General features: G+C 46.3%; 1 pseudogene; it reads right to left on the bottom strand.

The window, feature by feature from the left end:
• Window positions 1-9,681: 9,681 nt before the first annotated feature.
• LOC115789701 (uncharacterized) lies at window positions 9,682-14,550 on the bottom strand (annotated as a pseudogene).
• Between the last annotated feature and the right edge of the window lie 454 nt (window positions 14,551-15,004).

The raw sequence follows: 15,004 nt of genomic DNA, 5'->3' as shown, positions 1-15,004 counted from the left end.
TGCCACGATTTCAGCAACAAAACTTTATTTCTTTTCATCTGTCCCGAACACACTTTTCCTTTCCCTCTCCTGCGCTAGCCTGCAACATACAACACAGGGCGGCGCAGAGGACAACTAACACATGGGCGGTCCCTCCAAGCCTACAACATGGCACCTCCCACTTGGAATACATCCCCCACAAGGCTGCAATCCTAAAGGGGAAGGCTCTGCCTGTAACATATGGCTTTCTGAATACAGCTATCGATTATTTTCAGAATCAAGTATTGTATCGATTATTCCATCAATTATTCAAGTAATTGGATAAGAAATAATTTTTCGTACTAACAATTCATCTGCCCATTTTAACGTACTGCAGTTTTTCTCTATGTCACATGTGTCAGACTCAAGGTCTAAGGGCCACTTCCGGCCCACGATCTAATTTTATACGGCCAGCAAGATGATTTCATACAGCTATTATTAATAACCCGCGGTTTAAATGTGCTCCCACCACTTATACTACAAATTCCACGCACTGCAGCAGCTGCAGGCAGGCCAACAACTGTGCGCTAACCCGTTTTCCCTATTGCCGATTGATCAGTGATCAGCGGATAAAACATCGGTCAGCACTTTTTACAGTGACATTTAAGCTGCCTGACTCCCCAAAAATGACCAAACGAAAAGTGGAAACAGGGATTTTACAAACAGGTGGGAGGCAAAAGACCTGAACGCTGACATCGGAGGTAAACCATCTGTCTCTTTGCCTCACTTGCGCTGCGGGGAAAGAGCGGATTGGTGGGACAGATACGGAAAAGATGAAGAGGGAGACCTGCACAGGTGAGCTGACAGTGCAGGACTGCGTCACACAGCAGGAAACGCTGCCTGCAAAGTCCTGAAGACAGAACGCGTCATAAACACCGAAAACACAGACAGGGAACTTTGTAAGAGGCAGTTTCAGTCTTTTCTGGAGTAAATAGTTTCTGAATTTGGTGACGCGCCTTATTACACAGGTGCGATGAGCTGCCTGAGGAAATCTGTCAGTTCATAGAAAGTGAAGGAAAAGCCTCAGCAGGGCTCCGGGATGAAAGGTGGCTGAGAGTCGACTTTTCTCATGAAGCATCATAATGTGTCCCTGCAGCTTTGGGGACTGGACCGCGTGATAACTTGTCTCCACCGCTGTGTTTGCAGCCTGCGCTATTTGCTGATAAAGTGGACACACTGCGCAGTTTATGCAGCGTTTTTCCGACTGTGAAGCGCAGAAAATTCACATTACAGTTTTTACCTGAAAAATTTGCAACTTTTCATCAGTTTGAAATATATTCATTTTTCCTAATGTGATTTTTGAAGGATAATATAATTTTATATTTTATTTAATGTGTTGAGGAAAAAAGCTGCTGTATTCTGGCCATTGAAATTTATTTTACTGATTTAAATAAATCCTGTTTGCTAAATGCAGGTGACAGCAGAGATCCGAAAGTGAAGCGTCTCAGCCTGGCGCGGCGCCTTGCGATCAACCGCTAGCTAGAACACCACACACACACACACACACACACACACACACACACACACACACACACACACACACACACACACACACACACACACACACACACACACAAAACGCACCATCCGCATCCTCTCAACGTTTACTGTGTTCATGTGTGCAGATCACTTATTCATGGACTTATAAAATACAAGACTTCTATGACATAATTTACCGACTGTCTTTAAATGGGACAGGAGGAGGGGAGGTGAAGGAGCGCAGGGCGCCTAATCAGCGCAGCGCCTCTGTTATTGATCATGTCATATGCACAGCTGTTAAATACAGAAAATGCAACTAGAGAAATATTTTCCCACATCGTTTTGGCGCCCCCCTCTTGTGCGGCACCCCTATGCATTGCATATAGTGCATACCCCCTTTTTGCGCCACTGGCTGTGGTAAATGAGCAGCAGGAGAAGGAGGCTCGGAAATGCACGTATGCTGTATAGTGTAGTTGGTCCTATGATGAGAACTGGATGGAATTTTATTTCATATATAAAAATATATAAATTAATATAATTAAACTAGAGACAACAAAATCTGCAGTGTTACAGTGGTTACCACTCTCACCTCACAGGTAGAAGGTTTCTGATAACATTCGAAGCTGGTGACTTTTTTGAATGGAAGTATTGAATAAATCAACCTTTCATGACATTCTAATATGACCTGCACCTGTATATATTAATGCATGTATCTATGCATGTATGACTATTATGTATGTATATATATGAGTGTGTATATATATACATGTATGTGTATATGTGTGTATATGTATATTTAACAGTTAAATGGTTTCTTTTAAATCCTGCTAAAATGCACCATCTGCTGGTCAAAAGTTATACTGCATTCACCCTTAGGAGCAAGCTATTTTGGGTAATCATCAGAGCCGCGAGGATCACTGATGAGGTAACATATCTGTCTATGTCTGATAAGAAATATGATTATCGTACTTGTAAATTATCTTTATATTTTTCACTTATGAATATTTTTGGAACTATGTTTATTGTAGTTCACGATAGTTCTGCCATTCTGTCATTAATGTCGTGCTTTAGAAGTGTTTAGTTTGTGTTAAAACATGGGGGGAAATTCCCACGCAGTAACGCTATGGCTCCTCCTTGCAGAAGGAGCGCTTGTTTTTCTCAAAGGAGACACCTTACCTTTGTGCTCATTGTGTGAAAATGCAGATGCAGATGGAGAATTGAAGACGACTGGCAGAAACACAGGTTTCCATATTCAATTTTTCCAAATTATTACATTGTTGTTGATTTGTTAATAAAGATATATATGATGCAATTATCTAATCCAGAATTATCCTTTATGTTCAGAGCACAGCAGAGCAGGCTCGAGTCCCGGCCTGTCACCGATTTGCTCGCCTGTCTTCCCCGTATCCTTACCCCATTTCCTGTCTATCTCCACTTGATAGAAAAAGCCGCTGTGGCCAAAAACAGGAAAAGAAAAAAAATAACAATCAAACAACCCCCTGTGAGCAAATACTTTGTGGCAAGGAAAAACTCCCTTTTAACAGGAAGAAACCTTCAGCAGAACCAGGCTCAGGGAGAACTTTAAAATAACAGCTAAGAATCAGTTAAAATGTTAATATGCTCAGTGTGACACTCAGTAAAAACAATAGTTACTTCCTTTGGCTGTTGCGCTTTGCTTGGAAATCCACTCTAGAAGTTTGTGTACGGCTGGATTTCAACATTGATTTTTTGCTGCATTTCCATGAATCAGATAGTAAATTATTGAATTTATTGCTCTTTTTAGCCTTATGACACTTCAGCATATTGGACGGTCGTCTCTGGCATTGAGATGATCCAAAGTAGTAGAGCAGGGGATCCAGGAGGCAGTTCAGACTTCCCAAACACAGGAACACCAAATAGAGCGTGTAGGAGCTACCGGATGCATCCCTGTCATTTAATTGCAGGTAGTGTGCAAACAGTAGACAGTTTGTGGGCATGAAAGACAGCACAAATATCACCAGCACAGTCAAAGCCATCAACACTTGCATCTTGATAATGGAGGTGGTTTGGGTCACACATTGTACACTCCAATTACTAATAGTACTGTAGCGCTACCTGCTGGAAAGAAAGTTGCATAGACACTGTGCAGAGTCCTCTTTGGTAAGTGAATTGTTTATTTCCAACATTTCTGAGTGGCTGGATTTCAGCACTGGTCTGGTGCGGGATCGCTGTCAATCAGATGAAGAGTGCTCTTTGTCATCTTATCTACTACATCCTTAGCATGTAGTAGTATAGCTGTCTCTGGCATTGGGAGGATCAGGATTACTAGAGGAGAGGAGGATCCAGGAGGCAGCTCAGACTTTCCAAATACAGTAACACCAGATCCGGTGCTTCCTGGTCCTCTTTGAGTTCCTAAATTGCAGGGTAGCGGGCATGAAACACAGCACAGTTATCACCGGCACTGTCAAAAACCATCACTGTTGGTTTTGTCCTTTTGTGTGAGCTTCCAGAACCGTGTTGGAAGAGGACACAGTAGAAGGTGAGGAAGTAGCTCTTTAGAAAGATGATCTTTTCTGAGGACTGGACATCATTGCAGGTGATTATGGTCAAGGTGAGCACCAAGACAACAAAGGATAATACTCACGTAACCCTGCCCCACCAAAACATCACTTTATTACACTGTGCTCTCACAAACCCCTAAACATGATACTCATCATGCCAATGAGTGACAAGGTATACATTTAACAAGATTTAAAAATACACACACTAAGCATCAAGGTGCAATCTGTTTAAGATCACTGCATTAAATCATGGTGACTCCATTTAAAGATTTCACATGGGGAGCAAATGCATGAAGTACTGTAAGCAGCTCCCCAGGGAACCTAAAACTGAACCCTAATTTACCTGAACACCCTGCTTAACGTATACTGAGTGGCCCAAACACAACATGCTTACTGCTGCTTGTGAAGAAGAAAACAAAACAAAACCCACACTTATTATTATTTCTCCTCTTTCAGCATAAAAGAGAAAGTTTCATTATTTCTCATGTAAAAATGGTCTGGAATGAATTTGCTTCAAGAACTGAACAATTTTCATAGAAATCACAGAAATAATAAAATAAACAAACGTCCTGTTTTCATCTCTGTCTAAAAAAAAAAACCAAAAAGCTGCTTTAGGGTTTTAATGCTTCACTGTGCATGATACAGTTTCAAAAGCAACTTAGTCATGTTTTCTTACCATTACTGATGCCAAAGAAGGAAACGCACATAACAGAGCACACAGACAAGCTCTCAGAAAAAATATGGTCAAAAGAAAGCTGGTGTTAAATGCTGTTAATCTCCATGCATATTCCTACTGTTACAGTAAGTGCCTGTTTCCGCTGCTGCTCACTGTCCAGCCAGCAGCGCATGTAATCATGCATTTTTGTTTCCTCCCAGCCTGTCAAAGACCCCACCCCCTACCCCCACATCATTCAAGAGCAGTTTGCACTTGGAGGCACATTCTTATGGGCTCATTTTCACCCTTCTCATCACAGCAAGGGCCAGATCCACAGGAAGATGAGTCAGAATAATAACAGCTGTTATGCTTAATTAAGACTGTTTTTTTTTTTTTTTGGACATGTTGATATATTAAATCCATATCTACATAAATATAAACAATAAACTATGCAGGTTATATATTTGGCATTTAGCCTGTGCAGGGCCAAATCTATTTTATTTGTCTGCAACTTTCCCAACTAGTAAACACAATACAGATAAAAGGAAACTGAAGCTTGCTCTTGTGTTTTTATGCTTATTTACACTTGTATTTCTTTTTTCTGTCTCAGTAATGATTAAAATGGTTGAAAACTGTTATTTTGACATGCTGTTCTGCCTGATTGTCATTTTGTTGAAGACATTCAGACATCAGTTTTAGGCAATTAAGCTCAAACTCATTATTTACATGAACCAAACTAAGGAAACCAGTCAGACTGTCTTAAATTCAAGTTTGGAGTTATGAAACATCCTCATAACTCCAAACACAAAAAGAGTGCAAATGTGCGGGAACCACTGAGAACTGTGTTTGACTCACCGAGTAAGCTTCTGTTTGGATGTTTCTAATTTTGAAAATATTGCACAAATGCAAAAAAAGCGGTCCTACATATTTGTTTAATATGTGCATTGAAGGACAAAAATGACTCCAAGATTTCTCACAGTGTCCCTGGAGGCCAAAGTAATGCCATCCAGATCAATCAATCAATCAGTTTTATTAAGTCTAAAATGACCCCTTTCAGGGAATGAGAGTACAGTTAACAAATGTTTTAACCTTTACCCTCTCTTCTGCCTCTCTCCTCCTCCTTCTTCCATCTTTCTCCATCTCTGAGTGAACTTCTCTCTCTCTTTTCTCTCCCTGGAAACACAGCAGCTGTTCTTTAAGCTAGCAGACACACTGTGTGACAAACTGCACACAAACAGTTTTTGTGTTTGCTGATATTTGAAATTACCTGCAACACGTTACTTGGGTCAATGTCACCAAAAAGTGCGTTTGGGACTTTGTAAATCGCCCCCAAAAAAGTTTCAATTTCCCAACTAATTTCATATCCATTGTATCAAGTTGACCTTTGGCTGTTGTAAACACATTTGGGCCAAAAGTGGCCCAAATGTGTTTGGCAAAGGTGGGCCATGTGCGTTTTTTCATATGTGGGCCACTTCAGGCTCACATCTATTTTGTGCGGGCCGGAAGAATGCCTACAGTGCCAGATTATTGCCTGAAGTGGGCCACTTCCGTATGCTATCTGGGTGGTAGCTGTGGACTGTGGATGTGGTACAGATGGGTGAAAAATGAAAGGAAATTTAAATGTTTTACTACTATACTGAGGGTGGCCCTGTTATACTGTATACTGTACATTTGCCAGCATAGCACAGTTCATGTCCACTTATTCAATTAGAAGGACAAGTCAGTGCAAACAGTTCTTCTCAGTGAGCATGCAGTATTCCTGTAAGGAAACATTTCTATCCTGATGTGAGTTGTCTGTTTCAGGAGGACACACCGGAGTCACTAAATCGTTTGATGGCCTTTGTTACTAATTCTCGACCCATGTGAATGACTCATGAACTCAAGTGGTTCTTTGCTGTCACCATGTGAAATTGGGCGCAAGAGGGAAGAAAAATCTCCCTGCGATTGCTCAGGTTGCTAGCAGGCTGCTGGAGTCAACTTTGCCACTGACTCACTCGCTTTATTTGCTAAGCAGTAGTGAAAGTGTAAAAAGAGCAATGCAAACCAGAAATGTGGACCATTTGGTTTCACAGTAAAAGTTGAGCCTCTTGACACGTGTTGGTTTCAGTGGTAAGGAGTGACTTTTACTTTGAACGCTCTCTGTTTCTGGTTTCCATTCTTTTTCAGGTTTTACTACTGCTTGTTGATGAATAGTTGATGAATGTTTTCAGACAGTCAGCACCTGCCATGCAAACTACAGGTGACCAAGGAAATCTGCATCCAACCAAAGCAATTACAGAACACTTTTGGTGCAACACCCTCTTTATGGCAATTTCACCCAGTGACAACCAGCTGCCTCCAGTAACTACTTGCCAACCAGTCAGCTAATACACATTTTTCCCTAGCAACCAGACGCTTCCAGGGGGTCACCGATTGGTCTCTAGGTCTGTGTGACTGATGCTTAAACTGTTCTAGAAGTGGTGGCTCACACACACACACACACACACACACACACACACACACACACACACACACACACACACACACACACACACACACACACACACACACAGGTGTCAAATTCCAAAAACAGTAGTGAACGTTTTTAATTCACTGGTCACAGACTTGAAATCTACTTGTTTGCATGTTTTGACACAAAAACATTTCGTTTGTTTTGGTGTCATTTGCACAGGTGAGTCTGTGCCATGAGAAACTGTTCTGAGGTCTGCATTAAGAGTGGTTAAAATGTTCCTGATGTGAGGATGGCATTAACTGTTTGAGGAAAAGAACTGTAAAACATCCAGCAGCAAATTGCAGAGGGTGTAGGAGTGACGATGTGCAGGAACTCATCCCTGGAGCTGCATAAATGCTTCCTCTGTTTTGGGCACTCAGATAATTGGATGATGACTTAAAGTCTACAAGATTATCACTTTTGGAATAAATTAGTTTCAGATAATGAAAAGCATGCTTTGTTTGACCCTGTGGGGATAGTTTGGAGAGAAAGCATTATTGTTTTTACTTCAGTTATATTAATACAGCTACTTCTCTCTGCATACTAAAATCTTCCTTCCTCATACAGGACAAACCTGCCTTTCACTTTGCTGTTTTGAAGTGCCGTCCTCTGTCCTCATTCCAGCACCTTACTAATACAGAAGCACATACATGGATATTAATCTCCCACGACTTTAACTTGTATTATCATCATTGTCAGCAGAAGCAGTGGGAAATGTCAGGGTCATGTGATCTCCTGGATAGGCAGATGATTACAATCTAAACAACGAGCTCACACAAGCAATTAAACAAACACTTTAAACACATGGAGACAAAAAAATAAAGTCAGCTTCTGTCAGAAGCTGAGAACATGAGGACACTTTCATTATTTTACCTGCAACTTTTTGAATATGTCTGAAACAAGAAATAATATCTGATCTCATCCCAAAGGTTCAAAAACAGTCTGGCTTTTATCTGAAAATGGAATCTGTTCCAAAACCAATGATCCTGAAGACCTTTCCATTTTCTCACTGCCACAAACACAGGAAGCTGGATGTTTACATCCCAACATCAGAAAAGTGATTTAATGTTCAATAAAATGTGTTCAGATTTGGCAAATTGATCATTCACCTCATAAAACAGGACACACAGCTCTCCTCTATGTGAGCTACCTTGATAAGTAAAAGGTATGTGTATCGGTATTGGCAATACTGCCCCTGTATTCACTTGCCATCAGATAGATACCAAAATTTGCAGTCTGACATACCACCACACACCAGACCACAGGAATGTGTCTCTGAGAGCAGACTGCTCTGATTGGTGGGCGGGGGGTTCACATCTGGATGTGACCAGCAGGAATTTTGAGCAGAAAAAAAACACATTATACTCGCTGTGGTCAGGGGCGCAGCTATATACTTTCTGAGGTGTATGCGGACACATTTTTAGGCCTGTAGTTACATTTCTCGAGGTGCATGTCATTTTCCTTAAAGGCCTTTCACAGCTCCACTGGTGCCGAAAACTAATGTTTGACTATGTGTTACCTGACCAGATCGCGGCTCCCAACCGTGGTAAGGAGACCCCTGGCGTATTCTTCACTCGGCTCGTAGTGGGTAACAAGCCTGCTTCTTCACAGCGGGTCAGCTTCCGCCAGGCGTAGAAAGACAGCAACTGCCACGATTTCAGCAACAAAACTATTTCTTTTCATCTGTCCCGAACACACTTTTTCTTTCCCTCTCCTGCGCTAGCCTGCAACATACAACACAGGGCGGCGCAGAGGACAACTAACACATGGGCGGTCCCTCCAAGCCTACAACATGGCACCTCCCACTTGGAATACATCCCCCACAAGGCTGCAATCCTAAAGGGGAAGGCTCTGCCTGTAACACTACCCCCACTCTGGATGATGATTAAACCCTTAACATCACTCCAGCATGTTATAACATTAATAAGTAAAACAAAAGAGATCCTGAAAAGAAAAACACTCTCCTCCCCACAGTCCATAAACAAGTAATTCTTTGGTGGAGGATAGTCCAGGTTGAAGATGAAGGCACTGAACTTCCCACACGAGTGTAAACATCCTCCACTCTGGAAAGGGATGCAATTAAATGTCCATAACATATCATGTTTTACACACAAAACAAACTAAACATAGACAATCCCATTCACCCAACCGGGCAGCCTAACGACAATGGGACTCACACTGGGCATGGAACCGCCCTAGGGCTGCATAACCTGAACTCTTGTCCCTCCCTTGAGGGTATGAACATATTGTTAAACCAATATTACTGTTATTATTCTCTCCTTTTTTTTTCCTTGGTCCGCTAAGGCATTATACAGTATCTGTGAATCACGACCAAAACAACAAATTAAGCAGGACAATGCAATCATGAAATTGTACCCTTACAGTCCTTACAAAACAGTCAAGCTTACCTGTTTACAAATTTTTTTTTTTTTTTTTTTTTTTTTTTTGACTGAGCAGGGCAGCGATCCGCCTACACCCTGACTCAGTTTTAGGCTACATTAGCCTTGGTCCATTAACCAGTCACCAAACCGGTCAGGTGCCCTCCGTCTCCGCTGCGGCCTGCAACGGGGTGTGGTGCTTGGAGGGGGGTGACGGTCTGGTCTCGCAGTTGGGCACAGCCCACCAGCCACATCCACTTCGGGCTGGAGGGATCCATGCGGAGACTGCAGGGCAGGTAGTGGGGAAACAGCTCCCGAGGAAACTCCTGCATCAGGACCATCGGCTGTTGGCTGAGTGTCCCACAGGTTGAGGGGGCCGAGGTCGGTGTCGGGGTCATCCTCGTCGGGCGTTGGAGGAGGTACCTCAGCCGCTGCTGTCAGATCGGGTTCTTGGAAGACCCAGCCATTGTCCAGCAGAGTCCTGGAGTGATAAGGCTTAAGCCTATCATGATGAACCACTTTAGCCTTTGTTCTTGGTCCCTTTTTAATGCGGTAGACCAGATCATCCAACCGGCCTATTACAAAGTAAGGTCCCTCGTAGGAAGGTAGGAACTTGCGGACTTTGTGTCTCACTCTCTTGGTCCCTTTAACCAGATACCACACTGCAGCACCAACTGGGTACTGCACCTGGCAGATGTTCTTGTCATACTGTCTCTTAGCACGCTCACTAGATTTCCCAAGGGCCTCCCGTGCCAGCTGATGAGAAAGTTCCAACCTTTCCCTGAGCTGCACCACATAATGTGGGAGAGTGTTGTTGTGCATATCGTCGGGTGGCAGACCAGCAACCAAGTCAAGGGGCTCAGTTACCTCTCGTCCGAATAGCATCATGTTAGGGGTCAGCCCTGTGGAACTGTGTTTGGTTGCCCGATAAGCCATGACAGCATACGGGATCATTATATCCCAGTCCCAGTGGCAGCGCTCTGCAGTGGCGGCTAATGCTTTCTGGAGGGTAGCATTGAAACGTTCCACCTGGCCGTCAGACTGTGGATGGAACGGGGTAGTGTGTGTCTTTTCGATCCCCAGCAGTGCACACATCCCCTGGAAAACAGCCGACTCAAAGTTGGTGCCCTGGTCGCTGTGCAATGACTGGGGGGCCCCATACCTACACACCCACTCTGAAACAATCTTTTCTGCCACCGTGGATGCTTGTTCGTTAGGGACTGCATAGGCCTCCACCCACTTGCTGAAATAGTCCTGCACCACTAGTATGAAACGGTTATGCCTCTCTGTCTCATTTAGTGGCCCCATTAGGTCAACTGCAATTCTCTCCATGGGGGCGCCAACGTGCACTGTGCCCATCGCTGCATGTGGGGTTTTCAGTGGCCGTGCCTTTGCGGCACAGTTTGTACAAATGCGGCACCATAGTGTCACATCATCCCTCATGTTATACCAGTAGTATCTGTTTTTCAGACGCGCCAGAGTCCTCTCTGCCCCAAAATGACCACCCACTGGGCCATCGTGCATCTGCTGCATCACTGAGCGGCGAAAAGGGTGAGGCAGTAAGATCTGGGGGTAGAACACTTTGCCTTCAGTGCAATGGAACTTCCTCGCCAGCACACCATCTTTTAGATACAGTCTTTTCCACTGTGCCCAGTAGGCTTTAGTGGCGGGTCCACAAGCGGCTACGTCAGCCCAGGGTGGCCGACCCCCCCCTTTTTCCATCCATTCCACCACAGGGGCTATGTCTGCGTCAGCCCTTTGGGCAGCCGCAAGCTGCTCTGGGGTCCACCCACTGAATGGTTTTGAGTGGGGCAACTCACTCAACCGGTGGATGCTTGGGTGACCTACAGAACCATCGCTACTGCCGACCTGAGGCTCCACTACCCCCACTCGAGGGTGCCCTGGGGGGTTAATGACGGTAGGGGGGTCCATTAGGTTGCACTGCACACCTTTATGCTGGAACTGGCTACTGTTGAATTTGGGATCTGGAGCCATGCAGGGGCACGACGTACGGCATGGCCTCCTGGAAAGTGCATCGGCATTTTGGTGGCTTTTTCCAGGCCGATGCAACACTTTGAAGTCGTACTCTGCCAGCTTCTCTAACCAGCGGGCGAGCTGGCCCTCTGGCTCCCTCAGCCTAGTTAACCAGCGGAGGCTGCTATGATCAGTGCGAACCGTGAAGGGCCTGCCCAACAAATACTGTCTGAAATGGGACGTGAACTCTACAACCGCCAGGAGCTCTCGTCTGGTCGTGCAGTAGTTTTGTTCGGTGGCTGACAGCCGCCTGCTCCCATAAGCCAGGACCCTCTCCTCGCCTCCCTGTACTTGGGAGAGGACTGCGCCGATCCCACAGTCGCTGGCATCCGTATCGAGGAGAAACTCGCCCTGGTCCAGGGGGTAGCCCAAAATGGGTGCTACTGTAAGACGCCTTTTTAATTCCTCAAACGCTTCCTGGCACTCAGCAGTCCATTTGAAGCGTGCATACTTCTTAGTGAGTTCATGGAGTGGCTTGGCTATTCTGGCGAAGTCCTCCACAAAGCGGCGGTAGTAGGAAGCCAATCCAACAAACTGTGGCACCTCTGTGACATTCCGAGGTGCAGGCCATTCGATCACTTGCTGAACCTTCTGGGGGTCAGTAGCAATGCCCCCGGCCGAGATGATGTGCCCCAAGTAGGCGACTTGCTCTCGGAAAAGGCAGCACTTTGAAGGTTTCAGCTTTAGGTTGGCTTTGCGTAGCCTAGCAAAGACCTGTTCAAGCCGCTCCAACATCTGGTTGCTATCCTGCCCCAAGACAATAATGCCATCGAGGTATACCAAGCACGTTTCCCACTGCAGCCCAACCAGGACTCGATCCATTAACCTCTGGAACGTGGCCGGCGCATTGCATAGCCCAAAGGGCATCACGTTCCACTCGAATAGCCCCTTTCGAGTACAAAAGGCAGCTGCTTTGCGGGCTCTAGGGGTCAGTTCTACTTGCCAGTACCCGGATGTCAGGTCCAGTGTACTGAAGTACTTGGCTGTGGACAGCGTATCCAGGGTGTCCTGGATGCGTGGCGCTCATTTAGGGGCCGATAATCCACACACAGCCGTGGACTCTGGTCCTTCTTTTTCACCATCACAATTGGTGCAGCCCAACTGCTGTTGCTAGGCTGAGCTAACCCAGTATCCAGACTCTGCTGTACCTGCTGGTCAGCTGCTGTCTGCTTGTCCCCTGCCATCCTGCGTGGTGGATGTTTCACCGGTGGCCCCGGTGTGATCAGGATGTCGTGCTGAACAACGTTGGTGCGGCCAAGGTCATTTGGGCCGGTTGAGAAGACGTCCCCGTAGGACTGCAGAAGGCCAGCCAACTTGTGGCAGGCATCCCACGTCAAGCTGGAGCAGCTCTCGGCATACAGGGCCTGCAGATGGCCCGGCACGGAAGCAGGGTTAGGGCTGCTGCACTTAGAGGCTGCTGGGGGACTGAGCAGATGAGGCTCCATCCCTTCCAAGACCCGTGCCGGCTGGAGGACCCCAGCCACTGCACCCCTTCTTAAGGTAACAGGCGCAGCCCCAGGGTTGAAGACTTGGATAGGGATGCTGGAGGGTTTCCGAGGCTGCACAACTGCGTGGGCCACGAGTACCTGGTGCTTCTCCACGAAGCCTTTAGTGGGGCTCAACATCAGGTCCCCATGAGTGATGCCACGGGAGAACCCTGGGACTACGTATTCGCAGCCAGGCGCCAACACTGTGGTGCGTGCCACTCTAACAACATGTACTTGGGGTCGGTAGTATGATTTAAAGAGGGGTACCTTTTCGTCGAAAAGGGTTACCTCACTGCGGCCATAGTCTAGACAAGCGCCTGCTTCTTGCAGGAAAGGGTGCCCCAGAATAACTTCGGTGCTCTCAGCCATGTCAGCCAGGATGAAGTTCACGTCCGTGACCCTGCTACCGACATGCACCGGCAGGACAACCTCTCCAAGGACAGCCAAACCCTCTGGGTTGATGCCCTGTAGGACCTGAGCAATGGATGGCTGTGTCTGGGGCCTGGAGTCTATGGGAATGGTGTCAAAATGGTGGAGGGGCAACACATTCCTCCGTGCACCAGAGTCCAGCAAACCACATAGTTCCAGCCCATGCACCAGTATCTCAACACACATCACATCTCTGCGATTTTTGTTGCAAATGACCACAGCACCTGGGTCAGAGGTCTGGTCCCTGCTGGCCCTTAGTGGCTTTTGTGCACGAGGACGAGGGGAGGGACAGTTCCTCCATAGGTGTCCTATGCCCGAGCAGTTGTGACAGACAGCTTCTCTCCTGTTCAATTTGTCATGCATGCTTGGATTCTGCTGCCCATGCTGCTGAGGTCTGTGTGCTCTCTCTGATGGTTTATATTTTAGCATGTGCACATTCTCCCGTACCATAGCCGCCCGAACCCCTTGTGCTGCTGAGCCCCTAGTGCCTGACCGCATCAGCTGCGTGACTGCCCTGGCAGCCCTCCTGGTTGTCTCGAATTGGTGGGCAATTCCATATGCTTTTGCCAGGGTGCGTGGCTGTTCCTCCAGTAATTTCTGGATCGTTTCAGCTTCTGCCACAGCATTGATAAAAATTTCTACACCAATGCGATCTTGCTCCCTCTCGGATCGATCGGCATACACAATAGAAACTTTTTCGTAAATGTCATCTCTGAGGGTGTGCAAGGCTTCACCGGGTTTCCTGAGTCTCTGTCTTAACTCAATGCCGATGGCTGCTGCATGTTCTGAACATGGCCCATAGGCAACCTCTACCTCCTCCACAATCCTCCTATAGCTCCAACGAGCAGATTTGGGGTTTTTGTGGATTATGGCGCCAGCCGCGCCCCTCAAGCTGAATCTGAGTTGGACAGCCATAGTCCTCTCTGTCCAGCGGTTAGCCTTTGCACAATTCTCAAACTGATAAAGAAAATCCTTCCATGAACCTGATCCATCAAAGTGACCTGGCTGCAGTACAGGAATTTTTTCTTTGCCTCTGTAATGTTCATCGTCACTACTGTCTACAGAGTCACGATCATGCCCGCACTAGAGTGACAGTAACGTGGCACTGGCCTGACTTGCTTTGGGCTGTGTTGACCATGTTCATAAAGTCCAAGCTCCCCAGCTGGCGCTGCTGCTACGTGAGGCGTGGAGGAGCAGCAATCCTGAGCCAGCATTTTAGGGCTGAGTTGTACAGGCTGGGGTGTGCATGGCACGATACATGGATCAGCAGGCTCAGTAAACTGGGCTTTTACAGGAGCGCAACGGTTACGGTTCATAGCCGTGAGCGAAATGGCTGGCTGGTCACATACAGTGGGTGTAACGAACTCAGTAGGATGCTGATCTGTGCCACAGGGTGCAGCTTTAACTGGTGTGGATGCCATGTTTATAGAGCTGTCACAGTTTGGATAGTGACGGTAATTCAAATCGCCACAAACTGCCTTCTGTGACGCCTC

This window comes from Archocentrus centrarchus, chromosome 12 (genome assembly GCF_007364275.1).
Source record: "Archocentrus centrarchus isolate MPI-CPG fArcCen1 chromosome 12, fArcCen1, whole genome shotgun sequence".
Taxonomy (NCBI): domain Eukaryota; kingdom Metazoa; phylum Chordata; class Actinopteri; order Cichliformes; family Cichlidae; genus Archocentrus; species Archocentrus centrarchus.
The sequence above is the reverse complement of the archived record's forward strand: the minus strand, read 5'-3'. Positions and strand labels throughout refer to the sequence as shown.